Source organism: Capra hircus, chromosome 2, assembly GCF_001704415.2.
Source record: "Capra hircus breed San Clemente chromosome 2, ASM170441v1, whole genome shotgun sequence".
In the NCBI taxonomy this organism is placed as follows: Eukaryota; Metazoa; Chordata; class Mammalia; order Artiodactyla; family Bovidae; genus Capra; species Capra hircus.
Window position 1 is genome coordinate 130,366,115 of NC_030809.1, and position 13,685 is coordinate 130,379,799.

The window sequence follows — 13,685 nt, forward strand, 5'->3', positions numbered from 1 at the left end:
TGTTTTTGAATATGCTATCTAGGTTGGTCGTAACTTGTCTTCCAAGGAGTAAGCGTCTTTTAATTTCATGGCTGCAGTCACCATCTGCAGTGATTTTGGAGCCCCCAAAAATAAAGTCTGACACTGTTTCCACTGTTTCCCCATCTATTTCCCACGAAGTGACGGGACTGGATGCCATGATCTTCCTTTTCTGAATGTTGAGCTTTAAGCCAACTTTTTCACTCTCCTCTTTCACTTTCATCAACAGGCTTTTTAGTTCCTCTTCACTTTCTGCCATTAGGGTGGTGTCATCTACATATCTGAGGTTATTGATATTTCTCCCAGCAATCCTCATTCCAGCTTGTGCTTCTTCCAGTCCAGCATTTCTCATGATATACTCTGCATTTAAGTTAAATAAGGAGGGTGACAATATACAGCCTTAACATACTCCTTTTCGTATTTGGAACCAGTCTGTTGTTCCATGTCCAGTTCTAACTGTTGCTTCCTGACCTGCATACAGATTTCTCAAGAGGCAGGTCAGGTGGTCTGGTATTCCCATCTCTTTCAGAATTTTCCACAGTTTATTGTGATCCACACAGTCAAAGGCTTTGGCATAGCCAATAAAGCAGAAATAGATGTTTTTCTGGAACTCTCTTGCTTTTTCCATGATCCAGTGGATGTTGGCTATTTGATCTCTGGTTCCTCTGCCATTTCTAAATCCAGCTTGAACATTAGGAAGTTCACGGTTCACGTATTGCTGAAGCCTAGCTTGGAGAATTTTGAGCGTTACTTTACTAGCATGTGAGATGAGTGCAATTGTGCAGTAGTTTGAGTATTCTTTGGCATTGCCTTTCTTTGAGGTTGGAATGAAAACTGACCTTTACAAGCCTGTGGCCACTGCTGAGTTTTCCAAATTTGCTGACATACTGAGTGCAACACTTTCACAGCATCATCTTTCAGGACTTGAAACAGCTCAACTGGAATTCCATCACCTCCACTAGTTTTGTTCGTAGTGATGCTTTCTAAGGCCCACTTGACTTCACATTCCAGGATGTCTGGCTCTAGATGAGTGATCACACCATCATGATTATCTGGGTGGTGAAGCTCTTTTTTGTACAGTTCTTCTGTGTATTATTGCCACCTCTTCTTAATATCTTCTGCTTCTGTTAGGTCCACACAATTTCTGTCCTTTATCGAGCCCATCTTTGCATGAAATGTTCCCTTGGTATCTTTAATTTTCTTGAGGAGATCTCTAGTCTTTCCCATTCTGTTCTTTTCCTCTATTTCTTTGTATTGATTGCTGAAGAAGGCTTTCTTATCTCTTCTTGCTATTCTCTGGAACTCTGCATTCAGATGCTTATATCTTTCCTTTTCTCCTTTGCTTTTCACCTCTCTTCTTTTCACAGCTCTTTGTAAGGCCTCCCCAGACAGCCATTTTGCTTTTTTGCATTTCTTGTCCATGGGGATGGTCTTGATCCCTGTCTCCTGTACAGTGTCACAAACCTTCGTTCATAGTTCATCAGGCACTCTATCTATCAGATCTAGGCCCTTAAATCTATTTCTCACTTCCACTGTATAATCATAAGGGATTTGATTTAGGTCATACCTGAATGGTCTAGTGGTTTTCCCTACTTTTTCAATTTATGTCTGAATTTGGTAATAAGGTAATTTCAAGTAGCGATAAAGGCTACGAAGGAAATAAACAGTGTGATGTATAAAAGAGTAACTGGTTATAGAGAGAAGGCTGCTTTCAGAGATAGTCATGAAAGTCATCTCCAAAGAAGGGACACTTGAACTGAGACACGCAAGATGTGAAGGAGGCAGCCAAGTGAAAAAGTAGGAAAAACAGAGGAAATGGGAGGTCTGAGGGCCCTCGTCCAAGGTAAGGAGCAGCAGCTGCACTTTGCTGGAGCAGCCATGAAGAGATACCCCACGCCCAAGGTAAGAGAAACCCAAGTAAGATGGTAGGTGCTGCAAGACGGCATCAGAGGGCAGACACACTGAAACCATACTCACAGAAAATTAGTCAGCCTAATCACTCTAGGACCACAGCCTTGTCTAACTCAGTGAAACTAAGCCATGCCCTGTGGGGCCACCCAAGACTGGCAGGTCATGGTGGAGAGGTCTGACAGAATGTGGTCCACTGGAGAAGGGAATGGCAAGCCACTTCAGTATTCTTGCCTTGAGAACCCCATGAACAGTATGAAAGGCAAAATGATAGGATACTGAAAGAGGAACTCCCCAGGTCAGTAGGTGCCCAATATGCTAGTGGAGATCAGTGGAGAAATAACTCCAGAAAGAATGAAGGGATGGAGCCAAAGCAAAAACAACACCCAGTTGTGGATGTGTCTGGTGATAGAAGTAAGCTCCGATGCTGTAAAGAGCAATATTGCATAAAAACCTGGAATGTTAGGTCCATGAATCAAGGCAAATTGGAAGTGGTCAAACAGGAGATGGCAAGAGTGAACGTCGACATTCTAGGAATCAGTGAACTAAAATGGACTGGAATGGGTGAATTTAACTTGGATGACCATTATATCTACTACTGCAGGCAAGAATCCCTCAGAAGAAATGGAGTACCCATCATAGTCAACAAAAGAGTCCGAAATGCAGTACTTGGATGCAATCTCAAAAACGACAAAATGATCTCTGTTCATCTCCAAGGCAAACCATTCAATATCACAGTAATCCAAGTCTATGCCCCAACCAGTAATGCTGGAGAAGCTGAAGTTGAATGGTTCTATGAAGACCTACAAGACCTTTTAGAACTAACACTCCCAAAAGATGTCCTGTTCATTATAGGGGAATGGAATGCAAAAGTAGGAAGTCAAGAAACACCTGGAGTAACAGGCAAATTGGGCCTTGGGATGCAGAATGAAGCAGGGCAAAGGCTAATAGAGTTTTGCCAAGAGAACACACTGGTCACAGCAAACACCCTCTTCCAACAACACAAGAGAAGACTTTACACATGGACATACACCAGATGGTCAACTACTGAAATCAGACTGATTATATTCTTTGCAGCCAAAGATGGAGAAGCTCTATACAGTCAACAAAAACAAGACCAGGAGCTGACTGTGGCTCAGATCATGAACTCCTTATTGCCAAATTCAGACTCAAATTGAAGAAAGTAGGGAAAACCACTAGACCATTCAGGTATGACCTAACTCAAATCCCTTATGATTATACAGTGGAAGTGAGAAATAGATTTAAGGGACTAAATCTGATAGATAGACTGCCTGATTAACTATGGACGGAGGCTTGTGACATTTTACAGGAGACAGGGATCAAGACCATCCCCATGGACAAGAAATGCAAAAAAGCAAAATGGCTATCAGGTGGGGGGGGGGTTGGGGGGCTTACAAATAGCTTTGAAAGAAGAGAGGCGAAAAGCAAAGGAGAAAAGGAAAGATATAAGCATCTGAATGCAGAGTTCCAAAAAAATAGCAAGAAGAGATAAGAAAGCTTTCCTCAGTGATCAGTGCAAAGAAATAGAGGAAAAGAACAGAATGGGAAAGACTAGAGATCTCCTCAAGAAAATTAGAGACACCAAGGGAACATTTCGTGCAAAGATGGGCTCGATAAAGGACAGGAATTGTGTGGACCTAACAGAAGCAGAAGATATTAAGAAGAGGTGGCAATAATACACAGAAGAACTGTACAAAAAAGAGCTTCACCACCCAGATAATCATGATGGTGTGATCACTCATCTAGAGCCAGACATCCTGGAATGTGAAGCCAAGTGGGCCTTAGAAAGCATCACTACGAACAAAACTAGTGGAGGTGATGGAATTCCAGTTGAGCTGTTTCAAGTCCTGAAAGATAATGCTGTGAAAGTGTTGCACTCAGTATGTCAGCAAATTTGGAAAACTCAGCAGTGGCCACAGGCCTGTAAAGGTCAGTTTTCATTCCAATCCCAAAGAAAGGTAATGCCAAAGAATGCTCAAACTACCGCACAATCACACTCATCTCACACAATAGTAAAGTAATGGGATTGGGAACACGTGTACACCGATGGTAGATTCATGTTTATGTGTGGCAAAACCAATACAATATCGTAAAGTAAAAAAAATAATAATAATAAATTTTTAAAATAAGAAAAAAAATAATGCTCAAAATATTCCAAGCCAGGCTTCAGCAATATGTGAACCATGAACTTCCTGATTGTTCAAGCTGGATTTAGAAAAGGCAGAGGAACCAGAGATCAAATTGCCAACATCCACTGGATCATGGAAAAAGCAAGAGAGTTCCAGAAAAACATCTATTTCTGCTTTATTGGCTATGCCAAAGCCTTTGACTATGTGGATCACAACAAACTGTGGAAAATTCTGAAAGAGATGGGAATACCAGACCACATGACCTGCCTCTTGAGAAATCTGTATGCAGGTCAGGAAGAAACAGTTAGAACTGGACATGGAACAACAGACTGGTTCCAAATAGGAAAAGGAGTACGTCAAGGCTGTATATTGTCACCCTGCTTATTTAACTTATATGCAGAGTACATCATGAGAAACACTGGGGTGGAAGAAGCACAAGCTGGAATCAAGATTGCTGGGAGAAATATCAATAACCTCAGATATGTAGATGACACCACCCTTATGGCAGAAAGTGAAGAGGAGCTAAAAAGCCTCTTGATGAAAGTGAAAGTGGAGAGTGAAAAAGTTGGCTTAAAGCTCAACATTCAAAAAATGAAGATCATGGCATCTGGTCCCGTCACTTCGTGGGAAATAGATGGGGAAACAGTAGAAACAGTGTCAGACTTTATTTTTGGGCCTCCAAAATCACTGCAGATGGTGATTGCAGCCATGAGATCAAAAGACGCTTACTCCTTAGAAGGAAAGTTATGACCAACCTAGATAGCATATTAAAAAGCAGAGACATTACTTTGCCAACAAAGGTCCGTCTAGTCAATGCTATGGTTTTTCCAGTGGTCATGTATGGATGTGAGAGTTGGACTGTGAAGAAAGCTGAGCGCTGAAGAATTGATGCTTTTGAACTGTGGTGTTGGAGAAGACTCTTGAGAGTCCCTTGGACTGCAAGGACATCCATCCAGTCCATTCTAAAGGAGATCAGTCCTGGGATTTCTTTGGAAGGAATGATGCTAAAGCTGAATCTCCAGTACTTTGGCCACCTCATGCGAAGAGTTGAGTCATTGGAAAAGACTCTGATGCTGGGAGGGATTGGGGGCAGGAAGGAGAAGGGGATGACAGAGGATGAGATGGCTTGGATGCATCACTGACTCGAATGGAACATGAGTTTGAGTGAACTCCGGGAGCTGGTGATGGACACGGAGGCCTGGTGTGCTGCGATTCATGGGGTCGCAAAGACTCAGACACGACTGAGCGACTGAACTGAACTGAATTGAACTGAGAGGCGTTGAAGTGAGAAAAGGAACCGCCTGTATAAGGTAAAATTGAAGAGGAGGTAATCTAGGTAACAGCTAGCAAACTGTATATAATGGGACGAGGGATATAGAAGTAGTAGAACTGAAAATGACTCCTAAGTTTGATTTTATTCATAGCCACTAGTTACCATTTATTGAGTTGGAGAAGACCAGAGGAGGAACTTATTTGGAGAAACGGTGTCAAGTGTTCTGTTTTTGACATGTTAAAGTTGAGGTGCCTGTTAGGCCTCCAAGCCAGAACATGTAAATTTGGGGACTGGCAGGAGGATGATATGAAAGCAGTGCAAATGGATAAGCTCCTCAGAAGAAATATTGCAGAGAAAGAGGAAACCTACACCGAACCCTGGGTGACAACAGTATTTAGATTAATCAGAAGACTAGGAGCAGTTAGAGACACAGGAAGGAAACCAGCATCATATTTCAGTGTTTCAGTTCTTATGAATGCCCTAAAAATTAAGGCCTAAGAAATGTCCCTTGAATTTAATGATGCAGGAAACATTGGTGACTGGCAGGAACAGGCATCTTAAGAGTGGCTGGAATAGAAGCCAGGCTGGAGTATGCTGAAGAGCAAATGGGGCCTCCAATTCTAGCAAAAGGGGGACTGAACTGGTGCGTGACTCATCACTCTCTAAACACATAGCCATGCTAAATTCAAATAACAAATTGAAATGTAAAGTGGCCTCACAAGAAAGGAACAGAAGTTCCACGGTACATCCCTCCAAAGAAGCAACTGAAAGCTAGAGCTGTATGCATAGCAGCTGACATCAAGACGGGTGGGGTCATCTCAGCCAGAAAGAGACCCTAAAGCTTAGTAGCTCAGGCTGTGATTGACTCACAGTAATAGAAGGGATGGTCTTGGTCTTATGCACTGGAGGAAACGGGGGCTGAGATCCATGCATAAAACAGGTAAGGTGGTTGTTGTATAGATGTTCTGTTGTGCTTTACCCTGGGTAAATTCACTCTTTGGTCTCTTTAGACTTGTCGAGTCGATCTCAGCTGTTAGATCAGGCTGGAATCAGGTTAGGAATCTGTAATGTTGACTGTAGATTATGTGTGTTGAACTTCCTTGTCCATAAAGACTGAGTAATTCTAGATCTGAATAAGTAGTAATGTCCCAGAAATTGAACTCTTTCTGGAACTGAGCTAGGCATTCTCCTGGGAAATAGATGGGCCCCCAGGAACCACTTTTAATTGGAAGCTAATCGTTAATTCGAGATGATCAATTTAGCTCAGTTGCAAGTAGCACATTAGGTGGAGGTCATAGGAGGAACTCTGAGAAGCCAATGAAATGATTTAAAGCATCTAACTCCTTTGGCTTAGGTCATAGGTTATCCATAAATTGCCTCTTGTACCAATAATTCTAATTCTCTATTATAACATGTAAATAAAAAAGTTTTAAGGTAAATAGTGAAAATACTGTCCAAAATGTTTTACTGAAGGTCAAGCAAGACCTGATAAAGAAGCTAAAACTGTACTAGCTAAAACTTTATTGAAACTAGTAGCTAATTTTTAAACAAGGACCCCATGGTCTAAGAGACCTCATGGTTTCTTAGAGGTGGCCTAAAACTATTCAACTTTTCTTTTCAAAATGTAAACTGTCTTACTGGGTTTTTTTCTAACTCCAAATGTAATCAGTGTTCACTACAAAAAGGTTAAGTTCTCAAAACAAAAGCCTTTCTCAAATTCCAGTAATTTCAGACTCAGCTAAAGTGAAAGTGAAAGTCAAGTCGCTCAGTCGTGTCCGACTCTTTGCGACCCGTGGACTGTAGCCCACAAGCTCCTCCATCCATGGGATTCTCCAGGCAAGAATACTGGAGTGGGTTGCCATTTCCTTCTCCAGGGGATCTTCCTGACCCAGGGATTGAACCCAGGTCTCCCACATTGCAGGCAGACGCTTTAACCTCTGCACCACCAGGGAATAACACTCTTATTTTTACTGAGCAAACTGAGTGATTGCTTCAACTCCACTCTAGAAATATGTACATGGTAGATACTTTTTATTGCCTGAGCAAATTTCTTATTACTTGAAATACTTAAAACTCAGTGTATACTTAAGTAATACTTAAACTCCAGTAAGCTTTAAGTGTTTCAGATCTTGGTAGTTCAGATCTTGTCAAGAATAACCACAGATAAAGTTTATGAAGGGAACATAACAAAGCATCTTCTATGAGTATTTTTTCATTCTCAGGCATTATAGTAGGCCAGGTCATGGTATTTTTCCATCTGGATTTCTGCAGAATGATTGGCTTGTGTCACGAATCTCTACCTAATTACTTGGAGTTGCCAAATTAATCCTAAATCTATTCTAGTCGAGGACAATTTTTATTACATCAATTTACAATTTAAGAACTTTCAGTGGCTGATTTATTTCTCTAAACAAATCACCCTAGTTTGACATCAGTGGGCCCCAGGCCTTGCTGTTTCTCATGGATTCATTTTCTTCCCATTCATATGTGTTCCAGGCTCTTTGCCACCCCTGTGGATATAGCATCAACTCACGTCTTCTTGCAACAATTAAAATTCTATGCTTGTCTCATGACCCTAATCAAAACTTACTCACTTTTCACTGACCTCTTATGATTTACATTTTACAGTATATGCTGTCCTCTATCCACTGGTATATATTTACTGGCTGGTTTGCTTATAGCTCTTCTTTAGTTGGAGAAGACTCTTGAGAGTCCCTTGGACTGTAAGGAGATCCAGCCAGTCCATCCTAAAGGAGATCAGTCCTGGGTGTTCATTGGAAGGACTGATGTTGAAGCTGAAACTCCAATACTTTGGCTATCTGGTGCAAAGAGCTGACTCATTTGAAAAGACCCTAATGATGGGAAAGATTGAGGGCAGGAGGAGAAGGGGACGACAGAGGATGAGATGGTCGGGTGGCATCACCAACTCAGTGGATGTGGGTTTGGGTGAACTCCAGGAGTTGGTGATGGACAGGGAGGCCTGGCATGCTGCGGTTCATGGGGTCGCAAAGAGTCGGACACGACTGAGCGACTGAACTGAACTGAACTGAGCTTCCTTAGTTACTTCGTGACTGTCATATCTCTGTGGCTGGCCGTATGGAGGTATTGTGTGCACCTTGAGCACACCATGAACTAACACTGATCTCTCAGTGTGGAACCCAGACGTCTCTCACGGATCACTGCAGCCTAAAGGTGGTAAAGGATTAAAGTGTGAAGAGGGAGGGCAAACAGTGACACCTTCAGGGAAGAGTTAGGTCTAATGGTGGAACCTTGCATTTGATCCTAACTATTTAGCATGATATGCCTGAAATATATGGAACTAAATACTTGTTTTATCTTAGTGTAGTCAACTGGTATACATTAGAAATTAATGCTGATCAGACAAATCAATTAACATAAGTATTTCATATTCTAAAAGTGTCAGAATGTGACTACTCCAATTCCATCAATATTATACTGAAGGAAAATTGTATTCCTGAGCTACTGTCTTTGTGTATAAAAGTTACTTTAGTTAATTTAAGCATTGTAGTAAGTAGGAATGTTTGATTCATTTAAAGTCTAAAAAAGTCTGAACCATTTAGATTTTGTATAATTTATGCTTCTCCACCACTCTGCAATCTAGGCATATTCTTTACTATACCTCTAGAGAGCTAACCTTCATGTTAATCTACAGACTGTGAGCTGTGTAGGTTCCAGCCTTTCTTTTTCATATTTAGTTTTGCCACTGGCCTCTGGGCCTCTGTCCTCACCTGTTATGTAAAGAAGTCAGGTGAAGTTATCACCAAAGTCTCTTCAAGTGTGAGTTGTGCATGACTAATCCGTTGTAGAGCATAACTAAAATAATGGTTCTTCTGTAGTTCTTTTGGGGCTTTTATCGTTGCCAGGAATCATGCTGGAAAGATAAAGGCATCACCGGGAATGTGCATGGAAAGACCACTGAATTATGGCCATGTTTTGAGATAGAGACTTAGGCACCAAAAAGAGCTAGTAAAGGATGTTTTGTTAGTGGTGTTTTAAGGAGAAACATGCTTGGAAAATGTTGAGTGTTTCTGGATAGAGAAGTACCAGATGGATGTGTCCTTTTTATGACATCAAGCACTTTTGCTCCGCATACTCAGTGTGCGGGCTAGTTAGGAAGGGCAGAGTCCCGACCTAGGCTTGCAGGGTGTGAGGTTCTGAGGTCAAAGTGGGTTTGGCTGCTCAGCCTGGACCGGGGCGCTGGAACCCTTAGCTGGGAAGACCTCGGTGAGGCTGCTGCATTTGTTTGTGCACGTGGGCTCCTGTTTTCCCCACAGCCCCGCAAGGGACCAAACCCTCTTTTCACCTGGGCAGAGCCCAGTGTTGGCAGCCCTGGTGGCTCAAATCAGGGGCCAGGGGAGTGAAGTGACTTGCTCGTTTATGTTGTCTTTGAAATCTGGGGCTCTCATTCCTGCTGGGGTCGGGGACAGCCGCAGTCTGGATGGTGTATAGAGGGTGGGCGCGAGGGTGGTGGCCGGAACCGCTAGCCTCACGGCCCAACTCCGCCCTCGCCCTCGACCAGCGCCTGAGGACGCGATCCCCGCTGCCCAGGCCGCCCCGCCGGGCGCTGGAGTGCCGCCCGCAGAGGGCGTGCCCTGGCGCCGAGCGCGCCCCTCCGCCGCCACCTGCGGGGCCGGCCAGCCGGGCGCTGGGCGCAAACCCTTCTGGAGCGCGCGGCGGGCGCGGCGGCGGCGGCGAGAGGAGGAGCCCAGAGCGTGGCCGAAGGGCACCCCGTCCTCCAAACGCTGCCACTTGACTGAGCCGGCCGCTGGCGAGAAGGCGGCGCCACTGCCCGCACAGCTGGACCGCACTTCGCTCCGGGCCCGGCCTCAGCTCCCGCCCGCCCTGACGCCCACCCGCCTCGGACGCCTGCTCCCTCCCCGCCGCCAGCCAGACGCCAGAGAGGCGCGCGCCTGCCCCGGTCCTGTCGTGTAAGTGAACTCCTGAGAGGTGGGCGACCTGTCCGTCGGCCTCTGCTCCTCCGTTTTGCCTTTTTGATTTTGAGTGACAGAAATCTGAGTTGCAGGAGGCTTTGATTAAACCGGACCTTTCTTGGCCAGCTGCCTGCTAGAGCCTCGTGTCTCCGGCTCCTAATTAAGAACTTAGCCCCCGCCCCCATCCCCCTTGTTCTCAGCCCCCAGATTCAAAGCTTTGCATTAATAAATTGCAGTTTCACCTTCTTCCCTCCTCCTTACCTGAAGAGTGAAGAAGATTTTCAGGTAAAAGATTTGCCTGTGAACGTTTAATTTGTATGCCAAGCTGTCAGGCTTGTGCTCCGAATGGCATGTCAGGAGCAAAATGTGAGCTCCCGTTGAAGCTGTGGGAGGCTGAATCTGGAGGTGCATTATATCGCAAATGGGAAATGAAGCAGAGCTGACGGTAAGATCCTTTGGCTGTGAGCGAAGGGGTCTGGGAAGCAGAGCGGAACAATTAAGAGTTTATTTCTCTCCTGTGTCCCGTCTGCCCGCTCCCCATCTCTTATGGAAATAGTAAATATTTTCATCAAAGACCCCATCGTTTTCGGATCGGAGATTTATGCTGTTTATCTTAGGGAATATTTTAGTTAAGAATTCAGAGGAATAAAGGGTCTATTTTTATATGACAGTGTATAAATCACATCAGGATCAACAGTTGAATATACCTTTAATATTTGGATGAGGTAGTTTTCAAGTACTTGATATAGATACCATATATAAGTGGGAAATAACGAGTGTTTAGGTATTCAGCAGAATAGTCTGTTAAAGCCATAGCTTCAGTTTTTAACTTCTTTGTGTTGCCATCAAACAAAAATTACTTATTAGGCCCACGGTCTTACAACAAAAGGATACTTTAAAATCATTGACCAGCCTCCGGTCCATTTAAACATTCCTTCTATTGCTGTCCTGACAGACTGGCCACACTTTGCGGGGGGCGCTTCAGTGACAGGAGGCTCACTGCGTTGTGAGTGTCCCTCCTTTCTGCTATTGTCAGCAAGGCCTTGTTGACACTGAGCTGACAACTGCTTCCTTGGACCAGCTTCTCATTAGTCCTGCTTTTGCCAATAGCTCTCTAGCCTGTGAAATTATACGTAGAATTTTTCAGCAGAGATCTAAGACTTTCATCCATCTGAAAAAGTTTGTGGCCAAAAAATTGTTAAGAAATGGAAAGTCTAAAATGGTTTAGAGTAAGACTTTTGTCTCCTTTACTTGACAGCTTTGGCTTCCCCATCTGTAAAACAGGAATAATAGGGGTTTTGTGAGAATTAGATAATATTCATAAAGTACTTATCATAGTTGCCTAGAAGTTAGTAAACGTTTGTTATCGTCACTAAATAATATTCATTTTGTTTCCCCTTACTTAAGACCTTTCTCTGTGCTAAAGATCCTTAGTCCCAAATTGAATTTAAAAATGCAGTCTAGTCTGAACAGTACAGACTGCAATGAGTTCCTATCTTCAAACAACTGATTTTTAATCGGGTTTTGTAGTAAATACAACAAAGTTGACTAAAAAACTCACCACCACCACTGTCCACCCCCACCCCCACCCCCAACACACACACTTTGCTGTCTAGGTAGGCTTTATTCATTTTTAAATTATGCAATTAATTTCTTGAATATGAACATTTTTTCTCTTGTCGTCTATTACTTTAAGTCTCTCTCCCATTTCCAGCTTGTTATCGTTGTTCAGTTATTAAGCCCTGTGTGACTTCTTGGAACTGTATAGACTGCAGCACGCCAGGCTTCTCTGTCCTTCACCATCTCCCAGAGCTTGCTCCATTGAGTCGGTGATGCCATCCAACCATCTCATCCTCTGTCGCCTCCTCCTCTTGCCCCCAATTTTTCCCAGCATCAGGGTCTTTTCCAGTGATGTGTTTTAGTCTTGATTGTGGCTTTCATCATGTTCACCCTGCCTCTGGCTTTGGGTTACCTGCACATGTGGTGAGTTTGTTCACTAGACATTTGTGTCATTGATAATAGGTGGGACAGGTCCTTTCGGCATGTGGCATCTATAGAAGCCTGTGGCACATAGAAAGATGTGGACTTTTGGATCCTGGTTTTGGAGCCTGGCTACTAGCTTTGTGACCATGAGAAACTTCTTTTCCATATCAATAAGTTGAGGTTAGGAATTTCTGCCTTTCAGGTAATTATTAGAATTCAAAGTAATGTATTGAAAGTGCCAACTACAGTACTGGTTGGGAAGATGTATTTGGCTCTCAGTAGGTATTGCTGAGACTAATTAATCCATTGAATTTAGCACTGTCCTTCAGATTAAACTCTTCTAGCCCACAGATCAGTCTTCTTCATACAGACATTATGAGAATAATGTTAATCAAATGCTTTGCTAAAATTAAAAATGCTGCATATTCTCGGATCCATCACAAAAGTAAATGATATTGGCTTAAAAATGATTGATTCTCAGTAAAGTCCTAGTTCTTTGAAACCCTCAGTATTTTTCGCCCTGTTTTCTGATTAAATCTTGAACTTTGCTGGAGATTTAAACCAGTATTAAATTAACTGGTTTGCCTAGGAATTCTAATTCTTTCCTTCAATTTTGAATTCTTTTTTAATTAGGGGAGAAAAAGTGTGTTTCAGTCTCTAGTCTCTTGAGACTGCCTTCCTTCTCCATGTTTTTCTGAGGTTGTCAGAATATTTTTGTGCTTACATCTGCCAATTCTCTCTGGAATGTGATTCACCAGATTTTGAAGACATGAATTCTTTTAAAGTGACTTCTTCTGCTTGTGCATTGAGGTTTCTTCTGTACTTTGCAGCTTAGAGATCATTTGCTTTTAAGAAAGCTAAACAATTGCTGAGCAGTTCTGTTTCCTTTCCCTAATTAATTAATATACCATCTGCCTTGGATTGGGGATTTCTTTTTTTTTAATTAAACTGGAGCCTGTTTTCCATAGTAAGACTGATACGAACAGAATGGTGGTGGAAAAATGCTACATTATCATGTTGAAAGTTTAGGGAGTAATAAATTACTAGTCAATATATGAAATAGGAAGAGCCTGCACTTTAAGAATTTACTCCTTATAAATTAAGAGTTGTGAAATAAAGGATGTTTCACAAGGGGCTTTGAGGGTAACATAGACTAGTGAAGCTGGAGGGGTTCCAGACATGAGCGTGACAAGAGTCCTGCAAACTGGAGCGTGAATGCCCAGCTTAGAGCTGTTCTAATTCAGAGCAGTTGGAGCATTACACTGGGCGAAGGATACACTGGCCCTAACACTGCTGTGAGGGTGTGGCTTCAGCTCGCTGCAAGTGTCCTGAAAGAGGCAGAACTACATGGAGTCTCACTGTTTTATCCCCAGTATCTAACACACCTTGAAGCACATGAAT

The 13,685-nt window shown here is 43.0% G+C and overlaps 1 protein-coding gene across 1 annotated transcript in view; it reads left to right on the plus strand.

Annotated features, from left to right (window-relative positions):
- The window catches only part of C2H2orf88 (chromosome 2 C2orf88 homolog), a 43,937-nt gene continuing 40,332 nt past the window's right edge, over positions 10,081–13,685 (plus strand). The window contains exon 1 of the mRNA XM_018065609.1: positions 10,081–10,298. The gene's annotated coding sequence lies outside the window, so the exon portion shown is untranslated. The remainder of the gene's footprint in view (positions 10,299–13,685) is intronic.